The 25,120-nt window shown below is 37.0% G+C and overlaps 1 protein-coding gene across 5 annotated transcripts in view; it reads right to left on the reverse strand.

Annotated features, from left to right (window-relative positions):
• RAB27B (RAB27B, member RAS oncogene family) overlaps positions 1–25,120 on the reverse strand; it is a 166,501-nt gene that overhangs the window by 58,086 nt on the left and 83,295 nt on the right. The window contains exon 1 of one of the 5 annotated variants that reach the window (XM_005586629.5): positions 6,915–7,162. The exons of the other annotated variants lie outside the window; for them this stretch is intronic. The gene's annotated coding sequence lies outside the window, so the exon portion shown is untranslated. Of the gene's footprint in view, positions 1–6,914; positions 7,163–25,120 lie in introns of those variants that run through there. 5 annotated transcript variants of the gene reach the window in all.

Below are 25,120 nucleotides of genomic sequence, written 5' to 3' on the forward strand. Positions count from 1 at the left end.
TTGAGTGGGAGAGGGACAGATATAGGGACTGGGAATGACAGTTTCCATACAGTTAGTTGTGATATCTATCTTTAGTTCGCTTAAAGAATTAATAAATTAGCAAACAGGTTGCATTGCTCCTACATTTTACAGCATTTGGGACAAAGTCCCAGAAAATCAGAGGCTTAAGTTACTCCAAGGAGGCACCTAAGTCAGTATGTGGCACCTCTTGATATTAGAAAAAGTGTTTAATTCTTTTCAAAGTCACTAAGACACGACTAGTTTCTCTTTCCCTCTGAAAAATCTAATTTCATTTTGAATTTTTAATATTTAGATATGTACAGGAACACTTATCAACAGTCCATTTTGTTTATGAAAATAATATATTTTGAATAATAGACCATAAGAACTGAATAATTCATTTAATGAACTTCTCAGGCTTTGATTGCCTTGCCTAAGTTAGATTGGGCAAATATAATACAAGCTGATTTTGCTTTTTCTAATTATTATTGTTCTGGTATATCCCTCAGGTCAGATTTAATACATAATCTCATTTTTTTCTGAGCAAGTTAAGGAGAGAAACAAGAAGAAAACAGATTAATTTGACTCCAAGTTCAATATGATTGAAAATAAATTTATGTGCTAGAACGAAGCCAGAAAGAGGACTAAAATGAAGTCTTGTACTTTTTCCCTAAACTTATTAAAAAGAAATTTTCTGTCTATTATAGAGTTCATATGTTTCTATCTCTTCTTCCATGTTTACGTATATGCACACACACACACACACACACACACACACACATACTTATGCACACAGATTTATGTATAACATAAAGATAACCTTAGGTAGATCTAAGGTTATCTATCTATCTAATCTATCTATCTATCTATCTATCTATCTATCTATCTATCTATCTATCTATCTCTACCTATCATCTATCTAGAGGGATAGACACATAAATGGAAGGAAGAAAAGGAAAAAGAAGGAAAGAAGGAAGGAAGTAAACATAAAACAAGAATTATGTGTTGCCCAAGTCTAGAGTTGAACAGTAGGGATGTTAAAATAACCCTTACCTTTTATTTTACACAGGAGAAAATCAAGATCCTTAAGGAGACTGAATGCCCTGTCTATAGTTATACACTACTCAACACTAGGAATATTTGACTAATAATAGACTTCCTACTGGTTTTATTTAAATCCCAGTCTACATCTAGACTACAGGAGAAGTCTACATCTCCTCTCTATGAAGTCGTTTCCAAAATTATGTGAGTGGGTCTTGGTATCCTTGAATACAGCTGTAGCTACCTAGAAACATTTTTTCTGCTTTTCTGGATATTAAACATTTGCTTTATAAGGCAGTCACTACTTAATTTACTTTGATCTGTTTTATATTTTATAACTAAACTTTCATTATCAATTCTTAATTTAAAATATCTATAACATGTTATCAAATATTAAACAAATTGTGTTCTTGTATTTGTAGGATTACAGCTTTGGATGAGAGCTTGAGGGTTGTTTAGTTCAACCTCCCAGTAGAAGCCATCTCTATAACACCTCTGACAAGTTAAGTTTTAGGTTGCTGCACTTCCTGATCTTCATTGGTCTTGTCTAGTTTCTGCAATGACTCTTCCCCGTTGGTGCCTCCAGACTCACCTTGTGCCTCTCTCTGCCACCTGCTTTCCATTCTCCAAACTCCTTTCCTCAGTTTCTTGAATACTCCAAGATCTTTCCCAGGTTAAGAATTCAGCAAATGCTTTTGTACCATCTGGTTTGTTCTTTTTCAACCCCTTCACCTGACTAGCAACTAGGCAACCTTTAGGTCTCAACTGAAATGCCCTTTCCTCACAGTAGTCCTCTTGACCACTTCTGCCATTAGTCTTTCTCATTTAAAGAAGTGATTTGCAGTCGCAATAACTTCCCAGCTTTCTTTGATTTTAATTTTCTTTTGGTGTTGTGTAGACCTTCCATTTTGAACACTATTTTCTTTCACATAGAAAGAAGAGGGATTCATGGCTGGGTGCAGTGGTACACACCTGTAATCCCAGCACTTTGGGAGGCCAAGGCAGGCAGATCACCTGAGGTCAGGAGTTCAAAGCAACCTGGACAACCTGGTGAAACCCCATCTCTACTAAAAATACAAAAATTACCCTAGTGTGGTGGCACATGCCTGTAATCCCAGCTACTTGGGAGGCTGACGTGGGAGAATCACTTGAACCCCGGGGCAGAGGTTGCAATGAGCGGAGATCACGCCACTGCACTCCAGCCTGGGCAATAGAAACTCCATCTAAAAAAAAAAAAAAAAAAGAAAAGAAAAGAAAGAAGAGGGACTCAAAGTAGAAACTGAGTAATTCTACTTTCTCTCACGTTCACCAGCACCAGCATGAAGGGAGATGACCCTTCTTTATTCACTGCTTTGTTTCAAACAATGTGAAAATAATCTATCACTCTCGTGAGCATTTTTTCCCAGGCTTCCACTCACTGTGCGTTACTCTTCTTCAAACTATGCTTACAGCTCTGACAACACCTTCCTTATTTCTAATTATATGTTTCCTTTATTCATCTGTTCTAGAAGTCATTTAAAAATATTGAATTTATTAGAGCTTCTATGTATGTGGCCTCATGAGTTTTTCTGGGGGCATCCTTCTTTTCAATTATCTTTAGAATTAGGTGAAACGCTATTTTCAGAATTTTTTAAAGTTAGTTTTTCTGAATATCTTATTTTGAGAACCCCATCTCTTTCCTGAACTGTCAATGATTCCACACTGCTACATGCAATCATCACTTCCCTGTCCTCATCTCACTGTTTATCTTGGTCCTGTCTGACCCCATTGACCACACCCTTCATCCTAAAAAACATCCTGGCTTAGGTTCATGATGACATGCTCATCCAGTTTACCTTTCACTTGAATGGCTTTTTACTGACTCCTCCCATTCAAGGTCCCAAATGTCTGCATAAGCCAGAGCTGCATCCTCAAGTCCTGATTTTTTTCTCTGTAATCTCTCTCTGAGTGATGTCCTCAAGGCTATCACTCTAAATAGCATCCATAGGCACTTGCCTCTCAAATTTCTATATCCAGCTATGATGTCCTCTAGGTGTTCCAGATTCATATATGCAAAAGCCCAAGTTGATAATTCCACTTGGATGTTGAAAAACACTTCAGAAGGCTGCAAAGAAATTCCTCATTTCCCATTAAAACCGTTTCTTCCCTAGCTTTATCCATCTTAGGAAATGGCCTTCTGTCTACCCAGTATCTTTCAGTAGAAATCCTGTTGATCATTTGGTTCTTTTGTTTCTTCACCTCCACCTTTATCCAATTTATTAGTAAGTTCTGTCAGCTCTGCCTTCAAATATCTTGAAAATAGAATCTCTCTACTTCTCTAGGTGGCCACTGTTCTGACCCTAATCTATGCCACTGTCATAACTGGTCTATTGGAATAGCCTCCTAACTGGATTCTCTTCTACTCTGGTCACCCTATGACTTAGTCTCTTCAAGGAAGCCAGAGTGATCTTTTAAAAAGATCACCTGGCCGGGCGCGGTGGCTTACACCTGTAATCCCAGCACTTTAGGAGGCCGAGGTGGGCAGATCACAAGGTCAGGAGATCGAGATCATCCTGACCAATGTGGTGAAACCCCATCTCTACTAAAAATACAAAAATTAGCTGGGCATGGTGGCACACGCCTATGGTCCTACCTACTCAGGAGGCTGAGGCAGGAGAATCACTTGAACCCAGGAGGTGGAGGTTGCAGTGAGCCAAGATCATGCCACTGCACTCCAGCCTGGCAACAGAGCAAGACTCTGTCTTGGTTAAAAATAAATAAATAAATAAATAAATAAATAAATAAATAAAATAATAAATAAATAAATAAATCACCTCCCCTGAGGCTTTTCTTGACCACTGAATCACACAGTCCCCTTCAGGTCACTCTCACTATATTATCCTTTAACATTTTTTTTTCTTAGTATCACTAAAAGTTCCAGAATTACTAATTTATTTACTTATCTGTCTCTCTCCAAACCCCAGATATAATTTCCATGACAGCAGAGGCCTCGTATATCTCACTAACCTCTGTTATCCACAATGCTTAGAAGAATATTAAAGTTCATAGTATGCTCAGTAAATATTTATTGAAAAACATTCAACGGGCTATGTCTAAATCATAGTGTTTTGTCATTTTACTTGGAATAAAAAACAAAGGCCAACAAGTTTATTAGGACCTTCAAAGTCCTCCAAGACCTGTCCCCATTATCTCCTCTCTTCCATTTCTTGCCACCCCCACCTCACTCCCTCTATGCCAGGTGCGTGGGCTTCTTTGCTGTTCCTGAAAGATGCCAGAATGCTTCAATCTAGAATGGTCTTCCTCCACATATCCATGTGGATCATTCCCTTACTTGCCTCAGATCGATAATAAAATATCATCTCAGTGAGGCTCTTCCTGGGCATCTGATATAGAATTTCAGTTCTCCCTGACCCCAGCCACTGACACTTTCTGCATGCCTCCTGGGCTTCATACTGTCTGCTGAGCACTTCTCGCTAATGTGCCATAGACTCACCCTGCTTATCTAGTTTGGTCTTTGTCTCCCTGGTAAAAGACAAGCCCTATAAGGTCAGGAATTTTGGTCCACTTCTGTCCACACAGAGTTCAGTGCATAACACTTTTAACAAATATTTGTTGAAAAAATGAACGAGCAACTTAATTAATTATTTATCTCAGTATATTGAGCAGTGGTTTAGTTAAAAAGACTAAATTTATTGAAGATTTTTTTGGCCATTTGATAAACAGAGTGTTACTCTCCTTATTGGCAATCTAGACAAGTTTGTCTTATTTAAGGAGTGCCAATGGGAGGTTAATATTTGGAGAACATGAATAATGATTGCAAAGGGTGTGAAACAAATTGAGTAATACTATCAACTCCATATTTGGGGTTTACAATAGGTTTGTTATTATGCGTAGTGATGTTGCTGCTTCCTACTTCTATAGGATATACTTAAGCCCCATATATACCTAATAATGAATTTTTAAAAAAATCATTCCCCTTTGGCAGCCATCTTTAGAAAGGAACATATTCTTCATGGGAAACACTTGGTATGTCCTGTCTGTTTTTATTGAAATCATTTTCCTGCATCTCAACGTTACAATTACTTGCTTAACAGCTGAACTATTGGTCAACCTGCTGTGATGAATCAACTCAAGAAACTGGATTGATTGAGAGATGAGCTTTATATGAGTAATTGTTCTATATTTCATGCCCTACTGATCTGAGAGCCCAAAAACCTAACCAAAAATTTGCAGGAGTGAGGGTGGGAAAAGAGCAGCTTTCTATTCTGAACCACCTGGACATTTGGATAACTTCCATTTTTCCAGAAAAACAGTGAGATAAATGAACAGCAATTCTGAAACCAACATATAGTTGTAGTGTAAACTGGCATACCAACTGATCTTCTCCTACCAAGAAGATCAATTATATTAGAGTTACCTTCCCTATTGGGTCAAACATGCCTGTTCCAGAAATGACCTATGAGAAAGAGGAACTGTGGTTTGCTTACATTCAACAGATTCCCTTTATTCCTTCTTGGCAACTATGAGAACAGGCTCATCCAGTTTCATCTGCTGTTTTGTTTTCCTTTCGAAGGCAATGTCAGTAACACTGTATGAGAGGCCATAGTCATTTCTGAAACAGGAAAGCCCCATTAGTTTTAAACTATCTGTCAAGATTACCCTTTTTTGGTTATCGGTAGGAGTCACCTCCTGCCTTCAAGGATGGCTGACCCCGTCTGGGTAGAGGATTATACTAGGAAACTGTGAAAAATAACTGAGGGGCAATGGCACATGACAGGTATGTTTTTCTCTTCATCACTGCAATATGGACTTTACAGCAGCTTGAAAATTCATTAAACTCAAATATCTGAGTTTATAATAATGCTTAAGTCCCTCTTTTCCATCAACTTTTCAAAATTTATAACCATAAAACCCTGCATATTTTATATAGATATTACTGAATACATGTGATTATAACTAAATATTGAGAACCATAGACATTTTTCTTATAAACAGAACACAATCAAAATTCAGAGCTGTATTATATTAAACAATAATTTTGTTGTTAATAACCTTGAAATTATATGTTATTACTTTGGACTTAATGCTGTGCAGTTTAAAACTGGAATTGCATAACCTTAGCTTTAGATCTTGACATAAAAAACTCATAAAACATGATACAGGTGTGAAGGCTCTAACCAAACACGGCTTTTTCCTAGGAACGCAGTCTGCTTGCAGTTTACCTACTTCAGTAGTTTTCAGAGGCTTAATTAATATTGCATTGGGTGGGAAAGTCTTGAAAGCTAATTTATTGTGACTACTTGAGTGAACACACATGCACACATATACCCTAGTTGGTGCGACACTTAGATCAGAATTCGAAAGTAACAGAGCAAAAAACTGGAAAACAGAAAGTACTCTTAAGGTCTCTGTGGCTATTTCATGTAAGGAAGTGCATATAAATGTCTTATCACTCTCCTGGCTTGCCTCACTAAGTCACTCCTCCTGGAATGAAACTCTAAGCACATCATCATCCATGCTTTTTCTTATTCATTATTTTGATTGTTTTTTTGAGCTTCAAATGAAAGGAAATTAACATTGCTGTGCCTAGGCTTTTTGGTTTTCTTTTTGCTTTTTTTTGGTGGTAACCAGCTGTTTGATAAGTGTTTACTCAAAGAGAGCCAGGTCGAGTTCACCCATGCCATCCGTGCAGCACACATCACTACTGTCTTCTTTGCAAGGATTTCTGATGGAAACCGCGATCGAAGGTGTACAGGCACTCACACACGCACACACACACAGAGGCCTCACTTAACAACAGTGCAGGCCGGCGCTGCAGCACCCGGGTGGGTGGGAACGCGTTCCAGCAGCAACAGCCCGCCTTCCCAACTCACCAGCCTGCGAAGTTTCCTTGCCGGGAGAGCAGGTGTCAGATTTCAGAGAGGTTTCCTTCCCCTTCTCAAGCCCTGGAACTCCCGGGCTCCACCGCCAGCAAGGAGACAGGATCTGCTCCACAGGGCGACGAGCACGGGGACAGCTCCTTATCTCCTCCAACCTGTGGCTCCGGATGGGTCCAAGGCCAGGCGGTCCGCAGCCCCTGCCCGTCAGGACTGCGAGTGGCAGGGCTGGTGGCACCACCCTTGGAGTCCGCCGCGGTGGCGGGGCTGGGTAAGGTTTGTGTGAGAAGAAGGCGTGTCTGCAAGTCCCAACGCGGATGTGCGGAGCTCACCTCAGGCAAGTCTTGCTGGTGACTCAACTGCTGCAGTGAGAAACACACTCCGCTCCGGAATGAAATCTCCACACTGTGGGGCTTCGAGCCCTAGCAGCGAGCTCATTTTTATTCATTTTTTTTTTTTCCTGTGTTTTCTTTGATGTCTCTCATTCAAAAAGCCCAGGGCGCTGTGAGAAGAACTGGGGCCCTGGCATTGCGTTCTGTCCTCCGAGGGAGTGTCTTATTAACTATGGGGAGTGAAGGTGAGGGATTGCGAGTGGGGAGCAGAGGATGGCCTCGGGAAATAAAAGAGGGCATTGGAAAGAAATTAATATTTCAAAAGTTAGGATGTGTTCATATGAATGCATTAATTGTATGCAACATCTAAACTCACTTCCCAAAGTCCTAATGCACTTCCTAAAGTCACTTCAGAGGTCAATAGGCTACCACTAAGTAAGATAATGAGCACACGGAGGCATTGAACAAATATTTATTAAGCACCTACTATGTGCTACGCCCTGTTCTAAACACATTAGATTCGTCCACAAAGCAACGATCCTGGCTGCCCATCTTGGGATTACATTTTAGACACATTCAGACATCCCTAATTTACAGACTGGTAGTAGAGGTAAGAATACAAGCTTGGGTACATTAGAGTAGCAACCGATTTACTCCTCTGTGAACAGAATTTAAAAGTTCCAAACCTGTGACTTGGATTCATGTTAGTAAACAATGAGATGTCAATGACTGCTTGAATTTTAATTGCTTAACTTGGTTCTTATTCAATGCCCTAGAGACAATCTGGGAGGCACTGCTGTTATCAGCTTCCAGAGAATTTCTTGTAGAAAGGAGCAAAGGAATAGCCCAAACCAAAACACAAAACAAACAATAGCAAAGTAGTGGAAAAATTGAGTATTAGAGAAAACATTTTGGTCTCATAGAAATCTGTCTATTCTATTATGAAACTATTAAAGAAGTTCTATTTTATGTCCTTCAATGTTCTTGAAAGTTGAAAAGAAGAGTAATAATACTTTCATAGTGTTATTGTGAGGAATTGACTTCATATCAGTAATGTGCGTAGAACGTGCCTGGCACAGTAAGTTCTATGAACCTGTTGGCTATACTTATAATTTTGGTAACACTTAATCTACTCCATTTTCACCAAGTAAGATCCAGTTCATAAAAATTATTTTGGATCTACTACATAAAAGCATATGAGGCTCAGATTGTAGATTTTTCAAAGTATGTATGCTTGGAATCTATATTTATGATAAATCTACTTTGCATTTAACAGCAATATCTATGTGTATAACAAGTATGTGTCTATGGTCCCAGACAGAAATAAAAGAAAGAACATAAGAAACTTGAATCTTTTCCACTGTTAACACATTGATTTAAAATCACCCTCTGTGCTATACAATGATAACCCATATTCTTTACCTAGTTCATGTGTTCACCACTGACATTAATCCTAATAGCTATTATTTCCTGTACGCAATATAGTTTCATCTCATTTGACTTTCACAACATTACTGTGAAATAGGCAAGGCATCTATTATATTTATTGTCTCCATTTTCAGAATGAGGTAACTGAGGTTGAGAAAGTCGCAGTAAATCTGTCCAAAGTGATGAAGTTCAAAAGACGGAAGTCAGGTCTATTGATCCTGAATGCCGAGCTCATAGTGGTCACTGCATTGTGCTACCTACTTGCAACTTCTAGAAAAAGTTTCTGCCATGAGAAAATCTGACACACACATTTATTGATTACTCTCCTTGCCACCTTTCCCTAGATAAGTGTGTCACCTGCTTAGGACCAACTCTTGCAGGAATAGCTCTCCTGGAGTGACTTGCCACATAGAGTCCTGTCTCTGAGGTTCCAAGGCTCAGATCCAGTAGTGTTACATAGTGACACTATCAGAGAGTGGCGGAGCATTTCCTTCCCTGGGAAGAGGGGTTCCAAGAAAGAGAAAGAGTAGGAAGACACAAGAGAAATATTGCTTGGCCACTCCACGAAGACCACTTTGACTAGAGGTAGAGCAGAATAAAAAATAATGGAAAACCAGTGAAAACACGGGGACAGCATTATGTGTCATGATAATAGTAATAAGGTCTTCCTCACCTGGAGTTTATGTAGCCCAACTTAACTAGACATAACATCTGTCTAATTCAATCAATATGGCACTGAGGTAAACGTTAATGTACATGGGGTGATATGTCGTTACAAATGGCAAAATTATCACATGTATTTCATCTCTCTTCAAACTGCTTTATTACAAGAATAAATGAATTTTTTAAAATGTTACTGAACCACAAAGTCAAATAAGCAGATAAAATAACAGATAAACTTGCAATGAATTTTGGAAGAAGCTAAATCAGATGGAGGCGTGGTGGCTGATTTGGAAGAGCAGAGGATTCTATACATTGCATGCCTGCAGGAGAGATTACGGATAAAAAGCAAGCCAATTCTTCCTGCAAAACCTGGGCAGACTCAGGCCTAGGAGGCAGAAATCTCAGCATAGAAGGAGGCCAGGTGGTGGGGTAAACACAGGGGTTTGGTTGTACGTCTGTTTACTGGAATGCTTGGACCCAAAGTTCCCTTCCCCACTGTCACACAATCAACCAACCATAAGTTCCTCCATCTGCTCAATCCAGCTTCCAGGAGACTGGAGGTTTATTTTCTGGAGAAAGTAAACTAGAGTAATTTGTGGTTCAACAAGATGAACTGAACACATGCCTTTTTACCCTGCTCCTAGAGATAATGAATAAAAAAAGAAATTTATACACAAAACAGGAAAAAAATCTTTTGAAATTGAAAATATACTCAACATTTACAAAAAACTGACAGATGGGTGAGAAGACTAAGTTGAAAAATCTTCAGGAAAGTAGAGCAAAAAGCTGTAGAAATTTTTTTTAAATGGAAAAAAATTCTGACTAATGGAAATCTCAGAAAGCTCTAGAAAAGAGTTCTTTCTATGCAGAAAAGGATAAAAACACTAATTTGAAAAAAAATGCAAAAACAACACCAGAAATGAAGATGATGAACTTTGGGGGTCAAAAGTTTCACTAAACGTCCAGGAGAACAATCCTTTAAATTAATCAAATAATTAAACTCATTGAGATATATCATTCTGAGATAAAAGAAATGCAGGAATAAAGAGAAAAACCTAAAACATCTTCCAGAAACATAAAGCCAATCACATACAAAGGAAAAAATAAATGCATCTGATTTCTCAAGAGCAATAATGGATCCAGAAGTTTCTTTGAACACCTTCACATTTTTAAATGAAATTATTTTGAACTTAGAATTGTATACCAAGACAAACTGTCAGCCAAGCTTGATTTTAAAAAATTTTCAGATATGCATGGACTTAAAAAATACACATCCTGTGTGCCATTTTAAAGTAGCAGTTCCCCAAATAAGCTTGTAAATCAAGAAAGAGGAAGAGATGAAACCCCAAAAATGCAGGCCCAACATAAAAGGCAGTAAAATAAATTCTCCAGAGCAATAAGTGTGAAGCAGGCCTAAAGAGAGGTGAAGAGATGATCTGCAGCAGGAATGTCTCTGAGAAAAAAAAAATGAAAAGAAAATGATAGATTGTTTGATACACATGTGCATTTGAAAATACAGTAGATAGTGGGAAGTGCCCACCAGATTCCATGTTCTGCTCTTTTTCCTGAGCACCACACTAGATTTCATTTCTTAGCCCCTTGCAGGTGGGGACGCATGTCACTGAGGTCTGGTTCATGGATTGTGGGCAGAAGTCATGTACGTCACTTCCAGGGTATGCCCGGAGATCCTCTACACTTCCCCTCTTCTCTTATTAGTGTGCAGATGCAAAGAACCAACGAAGAGCTCTAAGGCCCTAGAAGACATGACAGCCCTTAGACGAAAAGTCATGACCCTGAACTAGGGTGTGACATGGCAACCCCAGCTGCCACATGCTGGACTACCACATGAGCTAGAAGTAAACTTGTATTGTATAATGCCAAGAAGATATTTTAGAGTTGTTACCACAGTTAGATCATTGTGTTACAGTTGTTAAGATCAGTTGGAGGCAATTGTGAATAATATACAATAGGTACAGAGTGTGCTGAATTAATTTTAAAAGGACATTATTAACTCCATGAGAAACAAAAAGTTGCAAGAGAAAAGAAACATTATGATAGAATACCACTTTGTTCAGATCTGGACATAATAAAAATGTTGGGAACACTGACACGAGTATTAACCCTAAACTATAATAAAACTACAGGTGGAGGATGGCAGAGGGAAAGACTCTCCATGTATATGTGCATGTAAGACAACTAAACCCTCAACTATTATAACAAAAATCAATAAATAATGTGTAAAGTTGCTAAAGAAATAGCAGGATAAGCAAACCAGTTAGAAATATAAAAGTACAGTTAAGAAGCTACTGAAAGAGTCAAATGTTTGCCTGGGGGATTAAGATCAGGGCTTAGGAGGAGACCTGCACTGTTCCACAAGAACCGTAGATTTTGATTTTAAGTTATGAGATATATTACCTTAATAAAAATAAAATTAATTTTAAATTACACTTAAAATACACAAAAGGAAACAAAAGATATTTGTTCTATAGAGAAAACATTATGCTTTATTAAAGTATTTATATATACTTTAATATAATGATCTATAAGCAGTGGAGAAAGTGAATTGAAATGCAGAATGAAGAAAGATTTGATAGGTTTGCACAATGATTTATTCATTCAACAAACATTTATTAAGCAACTTGTGCCTGGTACACTGCCAGGTATGGGGGATGCAGTGCAGAACATGAAGGAAAAATAAAGGTGTGCTCTAAGAGAAAATCAGCATTTTAAGCTTTAAGTAACAAATATATTTGGTTTCTTCTCTCTTGTCTTCAGTAGCATGAGCCACTGACCTTCTGGTCATGACAATGTCTTTCATCCTTCACTATCCTCTTAAAAATTTCTCTTGACTTGACCCCCTCACTGATGAGATCTGAGATTTTGTAACCCTTTTCTTGCGATTGCAGGGAAGGCTTCACCAGAAAGTTATGCACGGGTGTGCCTCTACCTCCTGCTGATATTCTGTTCATGTGAAGAAGTCTGTCTAATCACAAATCAAAATCCACCCTTCTCCAGTTTGAGAAAACCTCACAGCACGACTAACAAGTCATAAGACTGGACTTCCAGACCATGCTAGTTTTTTTCACAACGAAGATGTAACTTTGAGAAATATATATGCTTAAGATACTTTCTACTGGCAAATTACTTTAAATGTATAGCATATAAAGACCTATTTTAGATATATTCTCATTAAACTGGCTATGTTTTCACAATTGTACCTACAGCATCTACTCTGTGGTGAGGTCTCAACCTTCCCAGTTCCAACCTCATTTTGCCTGTTTTTTAGAAAGTGTAATGAAGATATACTTGGACCTTATTAGAAATTATTGTAATTTTGTCTGATTTTTTCTTCTTATGTTAGAGGAACATGCTGTGGGAAAGGTCCAAATAATGTCACGAGTGATGTTCACATATAGCCTTTATGAAAAGTACTAACTTGCCAAGAAGTCACAGTAGTGTGGGTATGCCATGATCCTGTCTATGAATATTTGACATCTTTATTAAAAAACCTATAAGCAGAATTTTAGAAATAATTACAAGAACAAAAATTGGTTAAAGAGAAGAAAAGTTATAAAAATAAGAACTAAGCACACAGGAAAGAATAATTCATTTTCTACAAGTCATATGAAAATACGCATACATAACTATAGTCATTTATTAGCATATATAATTGTATGTGTGGACATAAGTACAGTCATATGCAAAGCCATATAAAATTTATAATTATATTTGCTTTGCTGGTAGCTTTATGGTGAGCTGCAAAATAAAATGTCATATGGGCTTACCATATAAGTACAAATGAATATATGGTGATTTCTCCATTTTCCCAAAAGCTGTTACCTAAAACCAGTGTTTTTGTTACTTTTGCTACTTTTTAAACTGCAAACACTTCAAGCTGTGATGTCATATATTCAGGAATGACTATTAAGTCATCTTAAATTCCTTCGCTGGCCTTTTAACCAATTATAAGGTATTTTTTTCTAGGCATCGCAACTAACACTGACTAATGTAATTTCAGGCAAATACGTCTTTCCTTCTCAAAATACACTTTTATCAAATTAATTTGATGATTGTTTCCTTATAAGAGAACTGTCGGGACTCCAATGTTAAGATAACTATCTCTTTTTTAAGATATAATTTGGGAAATCATCTTGCCTTATTTTTGGCCATATATGATGTTATAAGTTGTAAAGAATAACAGCTAGTTGACTGGGCGTGGTAGCCCATTCTTGTAATCCCAGCACTTTGGGAGGCTGAGGTGGGTGAATCACCTGAGGTCAGGAGTTTGAGACCAGCCTGGCTGACATGGTGAAACCTCATCTCTACTAATAATACAAAAATTAGCCGTGCGTGGGGGCCATGGCTGTAATCCCAGGTACTCGGGAGACTGAGGCAGGAGAATTGCTTGAACCCAGGAGGTGGAGGTTGCAGTGAGCCGAGATCGTGCCATTGCAATCCAGCCTGGGCGACAAGCGTGAAACTCCATCTCAAAAAAATAAAAATAACAGCTAGTTAATTAAGGTTTGATCATAGCCAAGAATCACATGCTATATGATTACTTTTTTAAAACTATACTTTGGAAAATAATGTCAATAAACCTTATTATTATGTGCAACGTGATCTATTTCTTTTTTCTTTTTTTCTTTTTTTTTTTGAGAAGGAGTCTTGTTCTGTCACCCAGGCTGGAGCGCAGTGCCATGATGTTGGCTCACTGCAACCTCTGTTTCTCAGGTTCAAGTGATCCTCCCACCTCAGCCTTCTGAGTAGCTAGGATTACAGGTGCACACCGCTACACTCAGCTAATTTTTTGTATGATCTAGTCAATTTTTAATATCAATATGGTAACAGCTTATATGCCTATAAGGAATTTTTATTATTATGTTTTTTTATATTTCTAGTAGTATACTAAAATATGTAATGTAATGAGTATGTTTATATTTTTGTATATTTTATAATTATATTATTATATTGATTTAGAATTATAATTTTATAATATTGATAGTATATAATATTCATTAATAATAATTATGTTAAAATATAATTATTTATAAGTAAATTTCTATTTTTAAAGTAATGTGAAAATTCTAAATACTACAGCCATACAATACCTTCTGAAATATGTATTGCTGCCATAAACACTAAGTAGGTTTCTGTTCTATGGATTTTTTAGCTACAGATTTCATTGCTACTGAAGGTTGAGTGGCTGGAATAAAATCCCCACATACTTCATATAAAATATGAATATGCTAGAACCATTCAATTTATTTTAAATCAATTATAAACAATATATTTTTATAGTCATATATTTGGTGTGAGTCTTAACAGAAGAGATAAGTTTTATAACAACTGATAAAAAAAACACGATTAGGATAAAGATACAATTAATAAGAACTTCTCATTATCTTGCATTTCTCTCCCTGTAAAATGTGGTGAACACTAGTCACATTGGTATAGGGCACTCAAATCTCTTTCCTGTTTGTGGGGCCTCCTCGGATGCATGTCTTAGTGGGAGTCCACTGAAAAAGTCAGAGGTCAGGTGCTCATGGCAGGAATAGTGGTGTGTAGAACCTGAATGCAATAGCACTGAGTGGTTCCAGTGGAGGCATCCTAACCACATGGTTGAATGCCTTTGCTTATGGCTCTAGTTCCATAAGATGCCCTGGAGTAGGGACAACAAAATGCCAAATGAGGGAGAAGAAGTCTTACACCAAAACAAATATAGAACTTGATCATTTGTATGAGCAAAGTGAGAAACATGTATGAGAATGAATTCTGAGGGTGCTCGTACCAAGGAGAAAGGAGCACAATTTTAGAAAAGGATGAATTGATTAATGTAGATGTAGAGGATATAACATACCAGTTTGATTAGCTGGGAGGGCTTGTAATTGTTTTCTCAGTTTGATGAAACTCAAACTCAGATTAAACCCTGTCTTAATTCAAAGACCCACCCTAACTCTTTAGGAAGGGCATTGCAATACCATTACAAATACACTCAGAATGTATGCTGTCTGAAATTTCCTAAAGGATTGTTTATTGGTTGGTTAATTTGATTGTTAATTACCTTGGTTATTTGCCAAGGTAATTGGCATTGGAGAACAGGAACATTTCCAGAATAATAGAAAAATTGACTCTAAGCTATCACTAACAGCTGGATAACAAGAAATCCACTGAAATTCAAAGATTCAAGTCAGGATTTGTGGCTTAACCAACTTCAACTTCAATGTGGGCTCAGTAGGAGTCTCAAATCCACCTCATATCTATTTTGCTGTTTCCTCCCTTCCTACAGATCAAAGGATAATGTGACAGAAGAGTGAATTCAGAGATACTGAAACTATGCAACACAACTAAAGAGAATATGTCCAGGACAGTCATTTTCTGAAAGAACTGCAGAAATTAATGTCACCATTAAGGACTTGAATCCTTAATGGTGATACTAATTTCTGGTGATTCTTATGAGATCTCCTCTAGGTTCTCTACACTGACTGTGTGGAAGGTGGATGGGATGGGTCTTCAAGAATGCCAGCGAATAGCTATAAACTTAATCAGATAATAACTTCAATTGCAACTAATGCAGCTAACCAAATAGATACATATTCTAATACTTGGTATATTTGGATAGATGGTTTTAAGAGACTTACTTACTAAATTACTTGCAAGACTTTCCAACAAATCCAGATTTCAGACAAAGCCATTCTGTTTCTCATATTTTATGCCCAAGAGATTTATGATAAACTATTTATTGATAATAGAACAGAGTGATGAATAGAGCCTGTGACATTCCCTAGTAGGATAATTAGTTTGGAAGCCTATACATTATAAACTTTAGGGTCTTCCCAAGTTCCAGAAAGGGTAAGATCAATAAGAACTCTAAATCTAAAGCCTTGGATTTTACTGCAAGTTCTGCCAAAGATACGTGATAAATTAATCTTTGATCTTATATGTTCAAAATAGAAGGTTTTAAAATAACTCATTCTGCTGATGAAAGTTTCACACACCTGATGCCACAATAGTTGTCCAAAGAATGAATGTTTGTTGAATAAATAACTGAATGAATCTGCTAATTACCTTCACATCCTTTGCAAGGAAAGTTTCAAGGAAAAGAGCACAGAATTTCTTGCTTTAAATTTCAGAAATTTTGATTTTTTTTTAATAATTGAGATGTAAAATGTTAGAAATAAAGATTTGTGAAAATGATTTAAAGTATTGTATATCAGACTCTCGAAATAAATGTGATTTGAAGTAAAAAAGTCTATAGCAAATACATTTATTGAGCCATAATGATACAAAATATTTGTATGTTTTTCTCTATGAAAATTAGGAAGGGGAACTCCTTCACATTAGTCATTATATTATGACCTTATGTCACTATTGGTGATAAACATATTAGCAACTCTCTGTCCTGCATTTTAATAAATAAATCACAGAAATGCCTTGGCTATTGCTGGTTGCCCTTAGCCTTGCCACAACTCATTAATGGACAAAATGGATTTGTGACAATCAGAAAATACACAGCCCAAACTTGCACTTACTGATCCCAACTCTAAGATCTTTTAACACTTGGCACCACAATCTGGAACCTGCTTCCTCCAACTAACTGGAAGTGTTTTTCACTTTCTTTGAGATTATCATTGTCAAGATAAAAATTATCCTTAAATCTTTTCTGTTTCAAAGTTAAAAAATAAAATAAAATATTTGCTTAAACCATTCATTTTTTTATTAATGATCATTCAACAAATTAAAAAGTATTTAAACGTATAGCTCCAAATATGTCAATCCCTCAGTCATCTTGGCACAGATATACTTACTGATTTAAAAATACTACAAATACACGTTTTGAAAATATTGGAAATTTGTGAAATATCTCAAAGTTGAATTCAACACCTAATCCCATGACTCTATGATCCCATGTTTGATGTAGAAGCAACTATTATTGTATTTCACCCACTCTTGATTTGGCCTTCGCTGTATACCCTCAATTTGGTCAGTAGGGACCAGAAAGCATTTTTAACCTACTAATGTTTTTGCTGGCACAATTGATATTTTTTAGCCATGACAAGGAACAACCAACTTTACATTTCACAGTAACTCCAGAAGGGCTTGCTACTCACACTTAAGCATATTAAAATAATGGATGTTTATACTGGTGAATTTGTGCCATCACATACACAAACTATATATTAAGTCAGTTGAAAAAGGGGTTTCGATATCTAAACTTGATAAATAAACATATTGAAACAATTTTTATACTTAAAGAGAGAAGATTTATTTAGACAGCAATTTATTAATAATAATACTGGCCAGGCACAGTGGCTCATGCATGTAATCCCAGCACTTTGGGAGGCTGAGACGAGTGGATCACCTGAGGTCAGGAGTTCGAGACCAGCCTGACCAACATGGAGAAACCCCGTCTCTACTAAAAATACAAAATTAGCTGGGCATGGTGGGACATAATGAGCTATAACTTTAAGAATTTTTGTGTAGTAAATACCATCATGAATTGCTTTGGGTGATTTCTTAAAATGGTCCTCAATGTAGAAGAATGACATGAATAGCAAATTATTAAAGAATTATCAAGAAAAGTAGGTAAGAGCTTCTCTAAGGGAGTGAGGGGTTTATAAAATGATGCTCCTTGAAGATTTGGCTAAATCAATAAATTGATTTTAGAGTAAGGAATTGATAGACTATTCTCAGGTACACAGATTTTGATAAGTCCAGAGGCAGAGGGATTTGAGGTTATATCTCCCAGGAGTGCTTGGAAAATAGCTGTTATGTGTTGGTGGTTAAATGAGAATCATTATCCTTTAGCCAATGATGTAAGATGATGTCTTGCCACAAAAGCTGAGAAGTCTGACATGGCTATGTCTGCACAAAGGGCTCCCTATTTCTGCTCAAGTTTAAAACAGCGGAGGATCCTCTGCAAGTGGTTCTAAGCCTTCTCTAGTACACACATAACATACTCCCGAAATAATACTTCATGGAAGATTAGTATGACCCTTGGACAACAATTGAAGTAGTTATAATCCATGCATTTTCAGTGAGAAAAATACTGCCCCAGGGAGGCAAAATTTGTTGTTGGGAAGTGAAATAATCTTACTCTTTTTATGTATAAAGCACAGATATATCTATGGCACATAAACGGATACACAGTGTATCTGCGGTATTAAATTTTCATTTGGGTGGCAATTAGGGAAAAAAACGTCTGAAAAGGCTTCTTAGGGTGGGGTCGGGGGTTGAGATGGTTGTTGTGAAATAAAGGATAAGAAAAACTGATAAATACCAAACACAAAATAATAACAGCACATTCTTTTCAGCCCTGACTCACAAACGTATTCACAGGCACTTAAACATATAAACTTGATGAACATAACCTCATTCAATATCCTATAATAAAAACTATTTGTAGTATATATTCTCAAGTAACTGAATGGGTTAACTCAGTTAAATGTTGAAATACATCTATTCAAAAGATTAATGTGGTTTTAGAATATTAATATTTTGGCATGGTTGTTATTCTACTAATCCTATTTTTGTGTCGGGAAGATAAAAATATATGCTTAACAAACCTTGCCTTCTTATTGTTTACAGAAGAGGGATTAGATATAGCTAATCTAAGAAGTATATCCTGTCAATTGCTAAAAATACTTTTAAAACAGCCAGGAGGGTAATCTGCTCTGGAGTATTGAGTTGCTCAGACAAGGTAGGATCACTATTTGGGATTTAATTCTTTTAAAATGTTTTCTAACGGCAACTGGAGAAAGAATACAACAACATGTGAAGAAAAGCCATAGATTTCCCTCCTCCATTTGATCCTATTCCTTTGAACTAAATAAAAAATATTTCCACATTAATGTTCAAACAAATACTAACTTACGTAGGGTTTTAAAAATAGAATATCTTTATTCAATAAATCTGGATTGTAAATCTGGATCTTTCACAGCTTTCCCAGTGCAATGGCAAAGTTGAATAGTTACTGCGACAAAGTAGTTGACATAGCCTACAAGTTTGAAATATTTATTATCTGGCCCTTTACAGAGAAAGTTTGCTGTCCCTAACAATAGAGGATTTGGTTAAATAAATTACTGTTCATCCACTCAAAACAGACTGCATTTATTGAAATGTTATTATAAGAGAGTGCTTCATTAAATGAAAATAGATGCAAAATGCATATGAACTAAGCAACTGAAAACAGCATACATACTGAAAGTCAATTTTTGTTGAAATGTGCACATATACACAAAGTATTATGTTAGGTGCTTCGAGCTGAAAGAGCTTGGCTCTCAGAGTTTCACAGACCCAAGTTCCATTACTGACCATACCAACTAATTATCCTTTGTGTGGGAAAATAAGTTACTTTATCTTCTTTCTCCATTAAAAAAAAATAACCTGGGGATGTTCAAGTATAGATATCGCTCATCTCCTTCCAAAAACTGATTTGAGGTGAACGGACATATTTATATCTACTCCTGTGTTAATCTGTTTATGTTGCTGTAAAGGAATATGAGAGACTGGGTAATTTATAAACAGATTTATTTTGGCTCATGGCTCTGTAGACTGTACAAGAAGCAGGGCACCACCACCTACTTGGCTTCTGGCAAGGCCTCAGGAAGCTTACAATCATGGCAGAAGGCAGAGGGGGAGCCAGTGTATCACGTGGTAAGACAGGGAGCAAGTCAGAGGGGAGAGGTGCCATGCTTTTTGAAACAATCAGATCTTGAGTGAACTCATATCCACTCATGACCATGGGGATGGTACCAAGCCATTCATGATGGATCCACCCCGTGACCCAACACCTCCCTTTACATCCCACTGTCAACCTGGGGACCACATTTCAACATGAGATTTGGAGGGGACAAATATCCAAACCATATCAATCCCTTATGGAGATTTAATCACTAAATGAAGCACGTAAACTTTCTCATAGGATGTCTAGTATGTGGCACAGCAGACTACATTTTTAAATGTTCCTCTTACCTCTGCTTCAAGAAGGCAATAGAAGAAGGTAAGAAACTCCTATCTTATTTATTTTTCAATAAGCAGATGGGATACAGAAAAGAGTAAAGAAAACCCCTTCAGCGCTGGGGTATTCTCCAGCCACAGTGGTAGACAAGAACCACAGAACCTCAGAGAAAAGCTACAACGGAGAGCAGCATTAGAACAAGGTATTAGCATATTTCTATGCATGACATCTTGTTTCTTCTCTGAATTATGTCAACTAAGGGGTATAATTGCAGAGGATGAGAGAGAATCTGCTTCTTTATTCATTCTATTTCTCAGGCTGAGACAGAATTATCATTTGTACCAAGAAGATGGGGAAAATATTTCTTGAATTATTAGTTTTATTTGCAACTATTTGGTATACTGTTGTGTATAGATGTATGTATACATATATATATGTGTGTGTGCACGTTTGTATATATTTTGTTTTCCTCACACTACGATTTAAATTATTCTAGTATTTCATCTTTAAACCACTAGAAATAAAGTATTAACAAAATCAATTCCTAAAATGTCCTTGTTAACTAATGTAGAGTCATAGAATCTCAAAATTTGAAAGCAATCATCTAGGTTAGAGTTTCCCAAACTCTCTCCCATGGAACACTATGTGTGAAAGGTATTAATAGTTGCGTGTGTCTGTTAAAGGAGTTCCATGGGAAATGCTGCCTCTACTACTGTCTCTGCAATGAGCACTAACACATTCAGGTCTCCAAAGTAATCAAACTTCTTTATTTAGCCTGTCTCATCAAAGGTAATTTGGCAATAACATTTCTTTACTCGTAAAACTCCTATTTAACATCTCCTAGGATTATCTCCAGAACATCTATAAATTTTCATGTAGTTAAATCCACTCATTCTACAGATGAGGAAACAAAATCACGTACAACAAAAAAAAGTGAACCCGGCAACTCAGATCCTCCATTCATTTCTGTTTGCCAACTATTGATCTCAATATTACCCGGATTCTAAAATTCTGTTTAATACAACAACATGTTTGTCTTTTCTCCATCCCCAAACCCCCCAAAATGTCAATGAAACTAATAGAAAGGTATTCACTCATAAAGACAATAGCAAGGAAAAGGTACAACAGATATTTTGACATTAGCAAGTGTGCTTATTACCTTATCAGAGCAAACTTACACAAAATCCCTGTACTAGGGGTCATGGAGGAGAGTGATGGATTCGCTCAGAACCACTGAGATGTTCAGCATTTAAAAATACCAGGTAATGTAAAAAGTATTGGGTGGATAGGAAGTTGCAATAGAGGCATTGAGTGAATGTCTTATGAAAGAAAAATAAATCTCAAGACCCCCAAATCATTAAGCCAAAGGGAAAAGTCAAGGTGGAAACTGTGTCAGGCAAACTTGCTTCCCATTTTATTCCTAAATAAGATAGCTACAAAGATAAAAAGCCACATACCTCCCTCACAATTTGTCCACAAGGAAATTCTCTGGCGCCTCAAGATCTTTACCCTAAAACACAGTTCTGTTGAATTTCACCCTGGCAATGTAAATCGATAGCTGATCTTCACAGGTGTAGGACAGAAAGTCATTCCTCTGCCCACCTGAGACAAATGCATATCTGATTGCTTCCTCTGCCCTATTGTTTATGTAAAAATGCAGATTAACTGAGTCAGACTAAAGCATAAGTGACTATTCCTCCATCCTCCTCTCACATGTAAATTGTGTATTCAGTGAAAGGCTGATCAAAGACTCAAAGGACTCAAAATGCAGCAGTTTGTCTCTTCTCTACCTATGACCTGGGAGCTCCCACGCTCTTGAGTTGTCCCACCGTTCCGGACTGAACCAATTTACATCTTATACATAATGATTAATATCTCATGTCCCGAAATGTATAAAAGCAAGCTTTACCCCAGCCATCTTTGGCACATGTCATCAGGACCTCCTGAGGCCATGTCACAGGTATGTCCTTAACCTTGGCAAAACAAACATTCTAAATTGGTTGAGACCTATCTCAGATACTATTGAGTTCACAGTCTCTATGTAGTGTGCCTCTTCCCCCATTCAGAAGTTTAGGAAACTGGAGACTAACCAAAAAGTAATAAAACAATCCAAATTCTAATATTATAATATCAGGCTATATTTTTTCATAGGAAATGTATTCATTTCAGGTAACATTTATTGAGCACCAATAATAATGGACTAGATGCTGAAGATACAAAGATAATTTAACAGCAGAATTCATACAAAAGCCATGATTCCTGGTCTCAAGGAGTCTATAATTGCAGGGAAAGGGTTCACAGAGGTTTTCTTATTTATATATATATATATATTTATATTTTATATGTATATTTTTTGAGACAGGGTCTTGCTCTGTCGCCCAGGCTGGAGTGCAGTGACACAATCTCGGCTCACTGCAACCTCCACCTCCCCAATTCAAGTGATTCTCATGCTTCAGCCTCCCAAGCAGCTGGGATTACAGGCACCCACCACTACACATGGAAAAAGACACACACATACACACACACACACACACACACACCCCAAAACAAAAAAGTACTTTTTAAACACCCAGGTTGGTTAAGTCTAACAGAATAGAAAGAGCCTGAACCACAGTATTATCATTATAAAAATTTTCATTGTGACAACTCCTATAACAATAACTTAAAAATATGAATGGGGCTGGGCATGGTGGCTCATGTCTGTAATCCCAGCACTTTGGGAGGCCTAGGTGGAGGGATCACAAGGTCAAGAGATCGAGACCATCCTGGCTAACACTTTGAAACCCCACCTCTACAAAAAATACAAAAAATTAGCCGGGTGTGGTGGCACACACCTGTAGTCCCAGCTACTCAGGAGATGGAGGCAGGAGAATCGCTTGAACCTGGAAGGCAGAGGTTGCAGTGAGCCTAGATTGTGCCACTGCACTCCAGCCTGGGTGACAGAGTGAGACTCTGTCTCAAAAAAAAAAAAGAATGGGAAAGAAATATATATCTATTTATATCTATCTATCTATACATGTTATATATTATTTATATATAATTATATATGTTATATATTATTTATATATAATTATATATATATAAAATCATTGCTAACATTCTTGGACCCATTTCCTTATCCATTTACTCATTATATATTATTATATAAAAACATATAACACATATATATATATTCATTTGGATACTCTATGCTTATATATACTTGAAATCAAAGTGAAAAGATACAAAAAGAGAGACTGCTCCTTTAACCAGTCTCCTATGCTCCCCACACAGTAACACACCATAGAGCTCCATGTCATACCATACACCAGGCTGCATCTCCCTAAGAAGAGGGCAGTTCTGCATTAAGCAGATGATTCAGATACCAGCCAGTTTCCAGTCCTTGACCAAAGGCTAAGTACACTGCTTATCTGTGCCGGCTGTCAACATGTTTCAAAAACTGTGACTCTCCACAGAGCACAGGATGTGGGTACCAGAACAAAAAAGGAAGCACTAGCAAAATGTTTTATATCTTTAAAGGAAATCCCATGGGTTGCAAGCAGATCAAATGGACTAAGTATATCATTCATATTTTCACAATGCATCATGATGAAACAGCTAAATTAGAAGCTATACAATTGAGTGACCTGGTATAAAAATGAGCACATAGTTTCACATGAATTGGGTTTGTTTCAACTTACGATTAATCAATGTATGATTTTGATGGGGTGGTACTTGTATTTGGAGACTTAAATTATAATTTCCAATGGAATAAAAATTAAATGCTTCTCTGAGGCATTTTTATTACTCTATATAAGATCCAATCTTCTGAAACCTGATCTTCAAAGCAGGAACTTAAGTTTCATACAATAACTAAAACAAGTGCTTGGTGAATGATGAATTAACCTCAAGAAGACATTCAACTCTATTAGTGATTCTTAAGAACTTGTACTGTGCTTTCAAGACATGAATAACACATGATTCCTGAACTCACAAATTACCTACGCTAGAATTTTCACATCAATACTACTGGATTGTAGTCTTTTCAAAGAGGGAAGTCTTCAATCACAAAGGACAAATTTGCTCATGAATTCTCTAAGTATATACAGAAAATTACCACCATTTATTGTTGTGAAAATTGTTTTTGTGCTTTGTATATATACCTGAAATAGTACCCTGACATTTTAAGTAGGAAGACATAAATTTCTACAAGCACAGAAAAAGGAAAGTATGAAATTTTAATATCATACAGTCTTTGAAGGAACAAATAAACCAGCAGGAAAAGAAACCCAGACCCAGAGTAAATCTTTTTGTAGTGTTTTCTAGCATAGCCTTTCCTAGGGATGAATGCCACAGTGACCCCTAGTCTACACGAGTTGTTTTCCAGCTACATCCCTGGCACTTGATAAGATTCCCTCTTGCTGCCTGTGATGCCAACCAGAGCTGAATGCAAGGGAAGTGTGCAGAGTGCCTTGTGTCCCTGGAAAGGCTTTGCTGAGGCTCTTAACTCGCTGAGGCTCTAGGGAGGGTGCTCAGAGTGCCCTTGGATTAAGGAGACCTCCAGAAACCTCCCTGTCAGCTTGGGCACATCATGCAATGGTGGAGAGCAGTCAAAAATTTAAAAAACAAAGGAACAGAAAACTCAAACAAAACAAAACAAAACAAAAAAACCTTTTCAAAGACATATAAAAAGAGTGGCCACAGCAGAAAGAAACTCTCATATACCTCACCCATAGATCCCATTTCCCAGTCAAGTTTGGCCAGTTGTCCAAAAAATATCTTCCAGAGCAAAAGGATTCAATGGGATCATATGTTGTACTTAGTTTTCACGTCTCTTAATTTTT

This window comes from Macaca fascicularis, chromosome 18 (genome assembly GCF_037993035.2).
Source record: "Macaca fascicularis isolate 582-1 chromosome 18, T2T-MFA8v1.1".
Lineage (NCBI taxonomy): Eukaryota > Metazoa > Chordata > Mammalia > Primates > Cercopithecidae > Macaca > Macaca fascicularis.